General features: G+C 35.6%; 1 protein-coding gene across 18 annotated transcripts in view; it reads right to left on the bottom strand.

Annotated features, from left to right (window-relative positions):
- LOC307192094 (uncharacterized protein) overlaps window positions 1-16,300 on the bottom strand; it is an 868,937-nt gene that overhangs the window by 69,588 nt on the left and 783,049 nt on the right. For all 18 annotated transcript variants that reach the window (XM_079932631.1, XM_079932629.1, XM_079932628.1 and 15 more), the window contains one exon: window positions 9,839-9,887. The gene's annotated coding sequence lies outside the window, so the exon portion shown is untranslated. The remainder of the gene's footprint in view (window positions 1-9,838; window positions 9,888-16,300) is intronic.

Below are 16,300 nucleotides of genomic sequence, written 5' to 3' on the forward strand. Positions count from 1 at the left end.
AGCTGCCCAGGTGGAAGTTTGACTTGCATCTGGCAACTAGATCATAAAATATGAACTGAGTTCATGAAAATATTTATTAATTATTGAAAGTATGGAAGACAAGGCAATGGAAATCCAAACCAAAGCTTAAATTGGCTAGATTCTTAAAATGTTTATTTTGACTCCTTGGGTGTTTTTGTTTTCAGAGATCACATCATAGAATAAAGGGAGTCATATGCTAAGGCTTTTCATATATTATGAAGTCAAATGGTTGCCATTTATTTAGGTTACATTTTCCTTTAAACAAAACGTTTTGTTGTTTAGGTTCTTTGACCTTAAATATGATAAACTGTACTGAAGTATATAGGTGGTACTAGTAATTAGTCAGAGGCTATCTCAAAACATATCTATTTTTAAAATATTTCAGTGCATACTATTGGCATTTTAATCATTTCTTCTTTAAAGAAGAGTATCTGCCTATGACTATTTCCATGGGGAGTAAAATTCATATTTAATGAGAGAAAACATGTTACTTTTATGCTTTCTTAATTTTCAACAAGTATCTGATTTTGAAAAGTATCAAATGCCTGCATATATTTGTGACAAAAAAGTTGTATTCTTTCTATATTCACTCAAAATTTCCCGTCATTTGGAAGATGGCAGATTGTCTTCAAAAAGTTTTTCTAAATGAAAAATATGGTGGGCTAATACACTGCATAATTACATGCCACGTTTGCATTAATAAAGAATTATACTTGTAAGTTTTACAACCAGAAGTAGCACTGTGGTTGTCATATATTACAGCACACACAATTTGATTGTTACAGAGTAGACATCTGCCAGAAACATTTCAGTTTAGCATGATGAATTTACCTTAGCCCTGTCAAGAATCGCATTACAATACCAAAGTATTGCTTTGAATATAGGTTGAAAAACAGAAATAAATTTGTTGAGGTAGAGTTTCAAATCCCCTCAGAATCATGTCATTACTGGTATTGTGGCTAGGCACACATGAGCTCACGTTACTCCGGGGGGGATTTGCGAATAGTGAATGTCTCTCATTTAATCAGGACAGCTAAAGAAAAGATATTGTTGACTGTGGATGATAGAGGAGTTTATCAGCATCACAGCAAGGATGCTAGCATACTCAATTTACATAAAGGTATAAGAATATTTAAAACATAATCCCTTTCTAAGCCATTTAAACACATTTGCATGGGAAGTGGTTTATCTGCAGCCCCCTTTTCAGCTTAATGGTAAATTTCTCTGAAAGATTTAACTAAACTCTAATAGAGACCATATTTATCTCAAAACACTTAATTGTAGGCATTGTTGGTTCAAATGGTGGAATTTACACTTTCCTTGTGTGTGAGATATAAGATTATAAGGTAGACAGCAGCAGATGCAAACAATTGGTAGATTATTCCCAATCCACTCAAGAACTATTAATAAGTCTATGTCTATGGTCTTTGGGAACCTAGGTAGACCGCAGTCTCCTCTATAGCCAGCTTCGGAAACGCCAGGCAAAATTTTGCTCTAATTTCTTGAAAGGCCTATGAATTCTATCAAAAATTTGCTGCATACTTTGGAAAGATTTTACAGTGTAGACATGACCACATGATAGGTTTCTTATATCCACAGCAAATTTTAACATCTAAGATACAAAATAAAGACTACTGCCTTAATAATACCGAAGGGCCACATCCACACAGGCAAGATTGTGTGCAAGGTTCACGGTTTAACTACCATAAAATTTAGCTGCTGCTTTCATTTGAGAAATGTGGCAGATAAGAGCAGTTTCAATATTGCACCACTGCATTAATGTAGATGGAGCACAGATATATTAAATTTTTTCCTCTCAACACCATGCTCTAAGAAAGTAGTAAAAGTATTATGTTTGCATGATACTGATTTGACATGTAGTCTGAGAAATATATGAAATGTTGTATTTTTAAAGGACCGGGCTTATGAAAAGTCTTATTTGAGGGAGTGTGGGATCAATTCGCAGGGATAGTTTATGGTCTAGAAACTCCTACAAGGTAATGGGAGAAACTGGTATATATGTATTAAAAAAAATCTGACAGAACAAATATTAATAACCTATATTGAACTTCATCAAGGAAAAATAAAAATCATACAATATCTAAGTTTATATGTGCAACATATCAATAGTATTCAGTTAGTCTAGAAACAGTTTATATCATTTTTCAGTTTGCCTTCTGTATCTCCTGATTGCTTCCAATTCAGCTACAAATACAAATTTCTATCACAGTCACATAAGCTAAGTATAAAAATATGATTTAAGTATAAAGTAATCCCAGAAGTAAGGTTTTTATGTTATATTGATAAAAATATGTGCGTGTGTGTGTTTGTGTTTGTGTGTGTGTGTGTGTGTGTGTGTGTGTGTGTGTGTGTGTATCTCCTTGTTTGACGTAATCACCTATATATCCTGGAAGAATAACCAGAATAACTGTTTTGAAGAAGGGTTGCTGACTCTTTTCTAGCAAAATCTGACTATATTACAGGCATTAGAATCCTAGTTGTCTCCTTCTAAAAGGAAAAACTCATGGCAAAATAGCCCAGCTAAACAGAAGACGTGGATAGGAAGAGAACAGAAAAATACAATCATACTGTATTAAGAAAATAGTAACAGAGACCATTGACAGTGTATCAAAAAAAAAAAAAAGGATTCACGGAACGTCGTATCGTGGCACAAAGAATATCATGTCACTGCAAGACAGCAACAAAGAACACTGCACTCATAGGGGAAGTTCTTTTTATTAGAACTATGAGAAATCCTTTTTCATATGAATTCAGAAATCTCGGACAGTCTAATAGGTCTGGTATCTCTCCAACATATCTTCTATATTAAAATCCAAAACAGTTTCAAATATTTTCTACTTGCTCGATATAGTCTAGCAAGGGGAATTAACACTATAAATCAAATCAAGTTCTGCTGAACTTACTTGTATGATGAAAGCATGTCGAGTTTTTCATTTGTGAAAATTTCAGAGTCTTTTTGGCAGCCCGATACCACTACCCATTGGGCTCCACCTCTGGCTTTTACATCAGGAAAAATATGAGATACTCAGAGTGATGCTCAACATTCTGATATAGAAGTCTGGACCATTGAGATTCTCAAAAGGGAAATTCCAGAATGTAAAATATTTTCAAAATAGAAATGATCACTTAAATCATTTAACATTATTTTGTACATGTTGTCTTCACAGAGAAAACTTTTAAAGAGTAAATTGAAATCTGAAATTAAATTAACCCTGAGAGTACCACAGTTTGTATAAACAATAATAGTACTTAGGAAATTTAGTGCTAATAACCTGTAGGATATTTTTTTTAACTACAGCAACAGCCCTGAACAGCTGTCTGTATCATCTGTATCTCTCCTCTCTTTGCATTCTATCTGCAGATGTTTTTCTTCTTCTGACTTTCCTTGTATATTCAAGTTCCATTTTCATTCATCATTCTTCACTGCTTCCTCCAAATTGCCTGTTTATAATATCCTCTCCTAAGTCCATCATCCTCTTACCCCTGTGCTTCTCTTCAATGTCTAATTCTCTCTCAACATTCTTATTACCATTCGGCTAAGTTCAGCACACCCTTTTTTAAATTAATTAGTTAATTAATTAATTTACAGCTGCGTTGGGTCTTCGTTGCGGTGCACGAGCTTCTCATTACAGTGGTTTCTCTTGTTGCAGAGAATGGGCTCTAGGCACACAGGTTTCAGTAGTTGTGGCACGCGGGCTTAGTTGCTCCGCAGCATGTGGGATCTTCCCCCACCAGGGCTTGAAGCCGTGTCCCCTGCATTGGCAGGCGGATTCTTAACCACTGCGCCACCTGGGAAGTCCCTCGGCACACACTTTTAACTGGCCACTTTCTACTATGCACTGGGAAGACAAGCTAAATCAGAGTTGGCTCCTGCATTTCCAGAGCACACGGTAGACTGAGGGAAACAAAGACGTGAAGAAATTATGAAAATGCATTGTGAGATTTAGAGAAATGTGAAAACTGTTGGGGACTGCAGAAGACCAAGGCTTGGGAGGAATGAGAATTAGGTTGGAAATATCATTTGAGCCAGTTCTTGAAAGATGATTTCATATTTCCCAGGCAGACAAGGAGAGGAGGGAGGACAGTTCAAGCAGAAGGGACAGCATCTACAAATAAAGGAAGCTACGAAGAGCATGCATGTCCTAGTAAGACCAGAGAATGTTTAAGTGGCTAAAAAACAACTTACGTGAGAGGGACAGGGTGGAAGATGAGACTGAGAATATAAGCTGTGGTTAAATCGTTTTTTATGCTATGCCAAATAATTCAGATCTTATTCTACTTGCCATAATTTTAAGCAGGAAAAGGCAGTTTCAGATTTGTGTTTTAGAGAGGTCATTTAGGCAAATAGATGGGAAGGTACTGGAAATGAGGGAGAGAGAAGGAAGAAAGTGAGACCAGATATGTTGGTCTATTGTTATAGAGAGGTCAACGATGGTCCAATACTTAAGGCTCCTAGGTCTATGGTAGAGGGGTTAAAGGATGGGGGATGAGACATTCAGGAGATAAACTGATGATTGAATATATGGGACTTAGTAACAGGATATGAGAATGAGGAAAGAGTCAAGGATGACACCAAGGTTTTATCTTGAACCGCCTTATGATCGTGTCAGTAACCAATATAAAGGAAGTTTGGTGAATGCAATGTGCTAAGAATAAGGGTCGCATACGCATGGAATAACCAGGCAGCCTGACACGGGGAACGGGAGCTCTAAAAAGAAGTCAGGACAAGAAAAGTAAATTTGAGAGTTATTTTAATTTGGATAGCATTGCTCTGAAAGCAGTCCGAAGCAAGAACTTGTATTTACTTTATTTGGGAGGTGATCCAGAGAGCAGCATTGAGGGATCAGGGAGAGAGACACAGGCGAAGAGGAAAAACCAATTTAAAGGTGTTACTGAGGTCGTCACTGTGGGCAGTGGGCCTCAATTCTGCTAGTACCAGCTAAGAACGGCACAGAATGTTTCCCAGAAACTTGTATCTGAGGACAAGAGGCCAGGGCATTGATCTATAACATTCTATTCCATTGGCCGACATTCCCCGAGGGTATTGACACCCACACTTCCAAGCTGTGCTTGCTCTGGCCCGCCTAACTCTCACAGGTCTGAACTAGAAACTCTAGTGCAGAAAGCCAGGAAGGGGTTACTTGATGCCAAATTTGGTCAGCATGAGATAGGTAGAGCCCCGTGTAACTATCAGCTCCATTCATAGCTAAAAACAGAGATGTCACTTAGCAAATGTGAGTCAGGGCACCAGATGTATTTGCTATAAAAGATAACCACAAATCGGGGCTTCCCTGGTGGCGCAGTAGTTGAGGGTCCGCCTGCCGATGCAGGGGACACGGGTTCGTGCCCCAGTCCGGGAAGATCCCACATGCCGCGGAGTGGCTGGGCCCGTGAGCCATGGCCGCTGAGCCTGCGCGTCCGGAGCCTGTGCTCCGCAACGGGAGAGGCCACAACAGTGAGAGGCCCGCGTACCGCAAAAAAACCCACAAAAAAACAAAAAAAAACACAAATAGGTGCTAGTTGAAGCTCCTCAACTTAATGAGATCACTAGAGTAGACACACAGACCAGCAGCTCTTGACATGGTCAGATTTCACAAGTAAACCTATAAAAAGTATGAAATATATTTGTATTTATTTTTAGATAAACTTTTCTGAGAAATAAGCCCAAAGCTTTCATCAAACTCTCAAAGTATTCCTTGACCCAGAAAAGTTTAAGAAACACAAATTTGGAGCAAGAGTGGAAGTACAAGAAAAGAAGTTTTGGAAAATAACATTTAAGGGTTAGAGAGGAGAAGATGGGGAAAGAAGTGTTAGTGCCCAGCCTTTGGGATCATAAAGGCTTGGGTTTAATCTACGCTCTATTTGAATTTGAGCAGATGAGTGTATTCTTTGATTCTCATGAGCTCCTTTGTAAAATAGAGATAACATTTAGATCACAGGGGTGTTATGAGTATTATAAATATATGCAAAGTACCTAGGATAACGTAAATGCTCATTAAATGATGAGTTACTAGAAAAGTAGAAAAGTGCCAGGAAGAAACCATGTAATAGAATTCAAGAAACAGTCACTGAAAAAGAAGCAAATGATAATTTTCATTAGGCAAATATATAAGAGGACTTTGAAAAGAGTTCATTGAATTTTTGATGATTTTTGCCAAGAACAATCAAAATACCTTGGGTAGAGAAGGTCAGGAGAATCGTGGGTTGAGGAGTAAAGTACTGGATTATTAAAGCAGACTCATACAAATCTGATCTCTCACCCAGTATCAAGCTTTATAAATAATTTTAAGGATGTCCTCGAAAAGAAGCACAGATGAAACAGAGAGGTCTGGAACTTCCACATAGCTTTCCCAGTCATTCCTCCTGCAACAGACATCCTATCTCCGGCCCCAAATAATATAAGGCCTCCAAAAAAGGTTTTAAGGTGTTACCTGACACAATCAGGAACATGTAAGTTATGAAACATCTCCATTTTACACCCAAGAGAATTCTATAATTTATGGGACGTTCTCCAAGAGTCACGCCTTATAAATCCATACATAGATCCTGGATTTATTTACTATAGTAATCCTTTAGTCAGGGGCAGCTTGCTGAGAGAATTCTGTGAATAAGGTCACTTTCTTCCAGCAAATATTATTAGTCTATTTACATGTAAGTCCAGCTGATAAGGAGATTAGATCAATTCACTTTTCCTCATTTTCTTTCACCCAGGGGTGCTCCGCACTCCAAAGGAGACTGAATGGATCAGAAGCCAACTGCTTGAACTTTTCTCATAGCCCCCTATTCATTGCCCCACCCACCTTTAACTCAAATGCCTATCATACTTCTCTTCCAGTAGATAAGTAAGCTTTTTAAAATTATTTGCTGTATATTCTTCCAGAATTCTCTTTAAATATTTACATTCTATTTGTGTATGTTGTGCTCAAATATGGGCTTATACTCTACGTGGTATGTGTGTACTCGTATATACATTCTTGTTCTGTTTTGTCCTTCACAGTACGTCTCAGAGATCTTTCCACATCATTCTATAGAGACTTGGTTCAACTTTTTAACGATGTCCGCAGCTGTGAAGGGTCTGAGACTTTAGTCTATTTGCAAGTTAAATCTAGCTTGCCACAATTTCATGGATGCTGGCAGACAACAGACACCTTTGTTAGAAACAAAGGACTTTTTTACTAACAGCGAGAGCAACATCCAGAGTATCAGCATTTATACGAATTTCCTGAACTCCAACTCCCACAGGGTAACACAAAAAAGAACAGGCAATGCCTGCATATGCAGAAGATTGAGTGACCCAAGCTTAGCGAACCCAAATCTTTATTAATCAGCTGTGAGCAAACCAGCTATACTTTTTCCCTGGAGGAAGATATTATGTTTATTATACTGGAGAGTAAACAAACATGGCCTGAGCTCCAGAGGGAGACACGATCTCTATCTTCCAAGGCTATTCATTACACAAACATTCTTGCGGGACATGCTGAAATGTGAGCGCTGTGGAGGACTGTCTCCCAACAAACAAGTTTAAATAATTTCATAGACATTCGATATTTTCCTATTAATGGTCATTAACAGGAAAGGTAGAACAAGTTTTTATTTCTTGAATAATTATTTTCCCGGGGTTACTTATTGAATGAACCAAACTTTTTAAGTTATTGTCAAGTTGTTCAATTATATTTATTTGATGTGAATTCATTTTCTGAATTTTTATTTTGTTTGTTGTCTTTCTTAGTGGCAGTTTCTCATGTGTTCTGAATGTTCATTCTGAATCTTCTTCTTGAACGCACTTTAATTTTTTTCTCTCTCTAAATTCCAGGTCTTCCTCTCTACTGTCTAAGAATTTTTGAGTTGCTCTATCTGGTCCCCTAGGGCCACCTTGTCAGAATCAGGTCTTAGGCTGATGACTAGCTGCTCCCAACTGGGGATATTTCAAATTGATTAATTGAGCCAATATCTGGTTTGGGTTCAGACCTGGCTTCAAATCTGAGTTCCCTCCCTCCAGTCTCTCAAAGTATGTGTCATCCTTTAAATCACAGTCCTTAGTGATCCAAAGCAGCTATTTTCATTGTCCCCTCAAAGCACAGTGGGAGCAGGGGGCAAGGATAGGAAACAATATCCCAAACCTTTGTTTTAAGAACTGAGGCTGATGTAATATTCATTACATCACAGTAAGTGAACCTCCTGCTGTCTTGACCTGATCTGGGTGTGGAGCCCAGCACGCCCACAGCCTCAGCTTTACTTATACTATATGTACCTGTTCCAGTAGTCTATTCCACAGAGCCATTCAGCTTGCTATGAGCTCAGATACACAAAGGAAGCTATATATGTGTGTGTATGTGTGTATATATATATACATATATATATAGTTTCTTTTTCTAAAAATTATATTTTGTTTTCCACATTGCTATGTATTTTGAGCATGGGGGACCTCAAAGGATGAACTTACAGTGCTACCTTGACCGCTTGACTGGAAGCAACTATAACATAATAAAATCTAATTTATACAACTGAAAAGCAAAAAACCAACCAACCAAAGGAAAAAAAACCTCAAAATGCAAAAAAGCCCCAAGAAATTGATTAAAACATGGGCAGAGGATCTGAATAAACATTTTCCTGAAGAAGACAAGCAGATGGCCAATGGGTACATGAAAAGATGCTCAATATCACTAATCATTAGGGAAATCAAAACTTCAATAACATATGACCTCACACCTGTTAGAATGGCTATAATCAAAAAGATAAATAACAAGTGCTGGAGAGGATGTGGAGAAAAGGGAACGCTGTACACTCTTGGTGTGAATGTAAATTGCTTCAGCCACTATGGAAAACAGTATGGAGGTTCCCCCCCAAAATTAATAATAGAACTAGCATACGATCCAGCAATTCCAATTCTTAGTATTTATCTGAAGGAAACAAAAATACTAACTTGAAAAGATATCCGCACCTTCATGCTCATTGTAGCATTGTTTACAATAGGTAAGACATGGAAAAAACCTGTGTTCATCAATGAAAAAGTGGATGAAGAAAATGTGCTATATATATATATATATCACATATATATTTATATGTATATTTTTTTCAAATATATATCACACACACACGCACACAGAAACGGAATATTATTTAGCCATAAAACAACATGGGTGGAACTTGAGGGCATTACGCTAAGTGAAATAAGCCAGAAAGAGAAAGACATACTGTATGATCTCACCAATTTGTGGAATCTGACAAAACGAAACAAACAAACAAAAAAAAGCAAACTTGAATTCATAGATACAGAACAGATTGGTGGTAGCCTGAGGCAGGGGGTGGAGAGTGGACAAAATGGGCAAAGGTGATCAGAAGGTACAAACTTCCAGTTTAAAAAAAAAAGTAATTTATACAGAATTGTGGAAATGCATATAAGCCTTTCACAAGGTTATAAACTGACACCTAAAGTTTAGGATTATTATTGAGCTGGGTTTAAATCAATAGAATTTTTCTATTAGAAGAGCAACTATTCAATGTACTTCCAACCTCAGAACTTTCTTCCATGCCCTAATAACCTGATGACCTTAAAATACGTACATACTTGCCATATATAAAATATTATTATCAGGTCTACCAAGTCTACCAATTAGCCAGAATTTAGACCGAGTTTTCTGGGAGGTGGGGACCATGGAGGCAGGAGAGATGGGGAATCAGCATGCTTAATTTTTAAATGTATCAGTTCTATAAATATTTAAAAATGAACATTTTTTCAGGCCAACCATAACCATCTGTGGATTCCAAATAAAACAATTAAAAAATAAGAAGTTACCTGTGAATAAAGCTCTGAATCCAGTGAAAGCGTTTTACCATTCAGAAATCTGAAAAATATGTAAAAAAATAATTGGTCTTTTAAGAAATATGGTAACTCAAGATAGAATAACATAGCCTTTAATTTCCTATTGTTATTTATAAATGGTGTAAAGCATGATTTTTTAAAAAAACTTTCAAACTTTCAATAAATTGTTAGGCACAATTAATGAAGGACAATGCAATCAGATTTTGAAGGACTTTTTTCTCTAATATTGTGTACTTTTTACTTAGATTGTCACTTACCTAGTGACAATGTGAATTAAAATAAGGAACGTATATATTTAAAAATAGCAGAGCTACATATTCATATGGTAAATAATTAGATAAACCTAAAAAATTACATCCTTTATCTAAATTTTTATCTTAGCAAAAAACCTAAAATCTATCCCCAGCCAATTTCCCTGTTCTACAAATAGATGAAAACAATGCCCTTTGAGAAGGTAAGGTTTATTGAGAGGTGTTTTCTACCTAATTCTTGAGAGAAGTGACCAGAATTATAAGACATAAAACTTGTGTAGCTATTTCACACATGTAATATTTAAATTAATGATGGTGCTTATTGAAATGCAGTCCCATACCGATATTTGGTACATGTTTTATCTGAATTTCTCTAGAACTTTGTAGTATATAGAAGTTTAAAATCAGACTTTTCGATTTCTTAGATCAGTAAAATTTCCAGAAATGGTTGCGAGAACAGACATAGAGAATAGATTTTCAACTATTTTATTTTGCTAAGAAAAAACATTACTAAAAGAACCCCTGTTAATATCATCAAAGATTTTAACAAACAAAATTAATCAGAGATATAATATCAAAATAAATTACAAGTTTTCTCAAGAAGTAGTGGTTGGCAGAAATAAATATATATTACTTGCATTTCTTGTTTTGAAGTGAACCCATGAACACTTCACTGTTGACTTATTATTCAAAAAATATTTACTGAGAGTGGTGTGCTAGGTTCTGTTCTAAATGCTAAGGAACAGCAGTGAACAAAGTCCCTACTTTCCAAAAGATTAACTTCCAGGGAGAAGAATTAAACAAATGTACAAGTATAAATTTTCTCCATCTGATGTTATACCAGATGGAGAAAAATAAAGCAGAGTAAATGGAATAAGCCTTGCCAGAGTGGGACAGGTGGCTACTATTTGATATAAAATGGTCAAAGAAGATCTCTTTAATAGGGTGAAATTTGTGCACAGGCCTGAAGAAGTCAGGGAATAAATAATGCTGCTATCTGGAAGAAGTAAGTTCTTGGCAGAGAAAAAAGCAGTGCAAAGGCCCTGAGGGGAACACATGCTTAATGTGTTAGGAACAATGGCAGAGAGCTCTGCATGGCTGAAGCAAAGTGAGCCAGGGAAAGACTATAAGGAAAAGATAATAGAAAGTTCATGGGTAGCCAGATTATATACGGATTGTTAAATACTTCAGCTTTGAGTGAGATGAGTAGCAAATGGAGAATTTTGAGCAGAGGTGTAAAATGATGTGCCTTTTTAAAAATATTCTCTCCCAATAAACTTTTCACTTTGAAATAATTTTAAATTTACTCAAGATTTGCAGAGATAGCAGTGGGAGTTCCCATACATGTACATCTCACCCGTTTCCCCATTGTTAACGTCTTACATGGTTTCTTTGTCAAGGTAAATAACCAACATTTGTGCATTACTATTATCCACATTCCAGACTTATTTGGATTTCATCAGTTCCTCCATTAATGTCCTCTGTCTGTTCCATGATCCAGGCCATGCTTTGAATGGCTTTAGGTTGGCAGGTCCCCATGGTCTTTTCTGGTCCATTATAGTCTCTCCATCCTTATTTTTAATGACCTTGACAGTCTTGAGGAGTAGTGACCAAATTATTCTGTATAATATCCCCCATTCTGGGTTTGTCTGATGTTTAGCTCATGATTAGAATGAAGTCACCCATTTTTGGAAAGAATTCCCAGAGGTGAAGTGCTCATCCTGTCATGTCATATCAAAGGGTTTATGATATCTGCATGACCTCATTGATGATACTGACCTTCATCATTTGGTTATGGTAGTATTTGCCACATTTCTCTACTTACAGTTACTATTTTTTCCTTTCTATATGTCATGCTTTGGAAGCATGATTTATGTTTTAAAAGGATAATTTTGATTACTATTTTGAGAACAGAGTAGATGCAAGGAGACAGTTGGGAGGCTGATGCTGTAAACAAGGAGAGAGAGTGATGCTGCCTGCAGTGTGCTCAACTGGAATGAACCGCCACATAAATTAAAAGAAGGTGACTTTTCACCCGAGAATATCTTTGAAGAAGCAGTAATAATTATTAGCAGTATTAAATCTCAGCCCTTAGGCACAAGACTTTTAAAATATACCGCTTGACAAAATTAGAAGAACACTTCTGCCTGCTGCAGTAAAATGACTGTCTTGAGGAAAAACATTTGTATGATTGAATTGTGAGATGAACAAGCCACTTTTTTCATGGTACACCATTTTTTACACAAAAGAATTACTAGTAGGCAAACTATTGTTATCCAGACTTGAGTATCTGGCAGACAGTGTCTTAAAAATTGATGAACTAAATCTGTCACGTCAAGAAACACAACTGGTGGTATTTGTTGCCAATAACAACGTTTGAGCTTTCAAGTGAAAATTAGAGTTTTGAAAACTTGTATCCAATATGCAAAATCTTTTTTTAAAAGGATTTAAAATTAAATCAGCCAAGATAGCAATGAATGTGATTTTTAAAATATTTTATAATGAAATGTGTCAACATTTGGAAGATCTTATAAACTCAGGGAGCTAAGTTTTCCAAAGACCAATGAACGATGTTTAAAAATCATGTATGGGTCAAAGACCATTCAAAGTGTAAGACAGGTCAATGGATTTTAATGCGACAGTACAAAAAGTTTATTGATATGGCTTTAGATTTCTCTTTGCAACTAATCTTTAAGAAATTACTACTACTTGTCATTTTCTTTTTTTTTTTTTTGGTGAGGCATAAAAAAAGAATACCCATGATTATATGAAAAGGCATAAGATAAAATACAAGAGTATTAAAGAGATAAAAGAGTATAAGATACTCTTTCTTTTTTCCATTGACATATTCATGTGAGGTTGGATTTTCTTCCTATATTTCAACCAAAGACCATATTGCAACAGACTGAATACAAAAGCAGGTATCAGACTCTTGCTTTCTTCTATTAAGTCAGGCATGAAAGAGATTTGCTAACGTGTAAATCAATGAAATTTTTCTTCCTGAATAATTTTCTCTTGAAAAATACTTCACAAAAACATGCTATATGTGTTAAAGTATGAAGGCTTACTATTGCTATTTTTGGATGAATTAATAAATAGAGGTTTTTTAAATTTCTTGATTTTAATTTCTAACTTAGAAACTATTGACAGATATAATCAACATAAATACACATTCTTTGGAAGTAAATGTTAGAGAATTGTTGCTCCAAAAGACAGCTCTGAACAGGTCATACCTTTTACGTAAATCTTTAGTGACTTAGACTTAAAAGCTATGGAGAAATCATTAAGAAAAAGAGCAACTGATGTGAATGCACAAAACAATGAAATGACTACGACTCAAAAACACATATACAATTATTAGGCAAAATGTGTAAGTGGGAAGATTATTACAACAAATATTTACAGGCAAAGTATCACTATCTTTATATAGGAATACACTGCTTTTTTTCATTTTTAATAGTCAATCCTCAATTTCATAAAATATTCTCTCTCTTGCTCCCTACTCCCATCTTGCTCACACTTTTCCTCTGTCAGGAGAATATACTTAAGAGTGGTTGTCTCTAATTGGTGAGATTAGGATACTTTTAATGATTTTTCTTCTTCTTTTTGTAATCTGTATTTCCCAAATCTCTAGTTTTTAATGCCGGGAAAAAAAATGCTAACAATGTTTAGAAGCCAGATATTTTAAAAATCCTTTTTAATCTGATGATTCATTTATCTGGTATTCTTTATGCAAACCCGAACATCACTTACCCTGAATCATTAAAATTATTTGAATAAAACAGTAAGATTGCCTAAATTCATTGGTACATGATTTCCTTATGGACACTAATAATTATAGATGTTTTTGATGCTTCCTTCAAGCACTTAGCACTTTGTCAACAGTGAAATATATATAACTTTCAAAAACAGTCCCAGTTGTTAGAAAATTTATAAATGTCATTGATTATTTGCAGTTCTGATATAAAAAAAATAAATATACTTGATAAAAGAAACGTGGAAAACATTGGTTTAAATAGGTTTGGGTAATGAATATTGATATCATTTTTTCTTGTCTTATCAGCCCCCTATTACTAAGACAAGTCAAGAATTGTTACTATCTGGTTGCATATGATTTGAAAGACTGGTCCAATAATCTGAATTGTAGAAGAATTGGAGTAGTTTGTTGTGTTCATTACATTCACTTTCATTTCACTACAAGAAAGAATATTTTGAATTCTTAAAATTTTATCTTCTTATTTACATGTTTAACATTTTAATATTTCCTTAATTTTTAACAATTAAAAATTTAAAAGTTAAAATGAAAAAAATAAAACATTCTATTTTATGTCTTCTCTGTAGTGGAGTGAGATTATAACATTTTTGTTCCACAAACCATCAAACCCATCAGCAGAACTTCTGTGTAGTAGCTTAAAAATGTTGGTTAACGTACAGTTTTAAGTTTTTTATTTCTCCTGAAACACACTAACTAAATTTAACCAAACTTATCCAAAGCCAACCTCTCTCTTCCCCAAATGGTTCATGTTTTTAAAAATGTGCTTTCAGAGGACTTGAAATGAAAGGCTTGGCACTATTCTCTGACATCTTCAAGTACTCTAGTATTCTTTGAGAAATTAAATGGTGAGTTTGCTAATAGTATCCTCCATTTTGAATTTCTTTTACCTGCTCCAAAATCTGAAAAACAGTTGAGCTTCTAGTGATCATGCCCATGAAATTGCCTTTGTGAGAGTTGTCTTTAGAAAGTCTTAAGCTACACTCAACACCCAACAGAATATTCTCTTAGGTGATTAAATTTACAATAATTATACTTGCTTCTTGTTGTGTTATCCAATAACTAGTGCTTCCATATTTCCATTTTTACTAGGCAGTAAGGTATCCGTTTCTATTGTAGCTTCCTGTAGCTATGAGCCAGAAGAAATATCTACCATTTGAGTTTCTTCTCTTAATGCTGAAATACAGCCTCCGTTTCTTCCCTTTGTTTCCCACTGTTCTTCCATTTCTCACTTGCTTTTGGTCTCTTTTATTTGTTTGCATCATTATTCATCTCTTCTTTTGAGGAGACTTCCTCAAAATAGATTGCCATTAGGTCAGAAGTCACAGCTTCCTTTAACTTGAGTTCACTTTTCAGCTTCCTTAACCAAGCCCATGAGCAGATGGTCATATTTGTTGTTGAACACGTTAAACAACAGTACAGAAAAGAACTACTTAGGGGCAGTTCAACCCTTGATGATAATTCTCCTAAAAATAAAAATCTTGAGGCAGTTGAAGGGAAGTTGTTATTTCTCCTTTTATCTTACTGTTTGGTTTGATCAATTTGCCTACTTCTGCAGAGGTATTGAAGAGGTCTCATTTTTGTGTTTATTTCTCCCAAATGGAATAAAACTTTTGGTATGCCTTTATTCAACTTTGTTCCTACATACATTTTTATTTTAATCAAAAGCTTTCTTGGAGTGAGTGAAGGCCAGCTATGGAGCTAGTTTATGTCTTTTAAAGCTTTGTTTATCACGGAGAGTGATAGTGTATCATAGAGGATTCATTTTGGTTCAAGGACATATTATTGTCTTGATTGGGCTTATACATCAAAGGGAAGAATTAAAGCGTTCTGATGAAAACTTTCCACCTGACACACAGGTGGCTGAAAGTATGTGCTATCCTTTCTTGGGTCCTTTTGTCACCTTTCTTAGCTTTCTTGTTTTGAAACATGATAATAGTAGTATTTGAGTTTTCTGGGGATTTTTGTTCTATATTGCATGCTGTGAAAGGATTTTTCTAGGTTCTGCTTCCGGGCTCCCTCTGATCTTGTGATGTTAAACACACTGCTGTCTTCCCTCGGCATTACTCTCATCATTTTCTTCTCCACTTGTTCCACTTCTGTCCTGTGTATGTGGGAGGGGGCTGTATAGAAGATGTGAGAGGAAATTTAGTAGAATGACAGAGTAGGGGGATGTCAGGGAATCACACTGCTGAAAAAAAGGCCTCCACAACTTCTAAAAGAAAAAAGGATAGGCTGTACTGGTCTTTGCATTTTTTTTTTCCGATATAACCACAAAAGTTAAACTTTTTCCAATAAAGCCTTTAGAAAAGAAATACTGTCACTTATCTTTGAAGTTTGATACCATCTTGTTCCTAGAGTTGTGTCCCAAATTCATGAAAATTCATGGTTTGTTTTCTAAACAGTAGAGAA

This window comes from Stenella coeruleoalba (assembly GCF_951394435.1).
Source record: "Stenella coeruleoalba genome assembly, chromosome: 9".
In the NCBI taxonomy this organism is placed as follows: domain Eukaryota; kingdom Metazoa; phylum Chordata; class Mammalia; order Artiodactyla; family Delphinidae; genus Stenella; species Stenella coeruleoalba.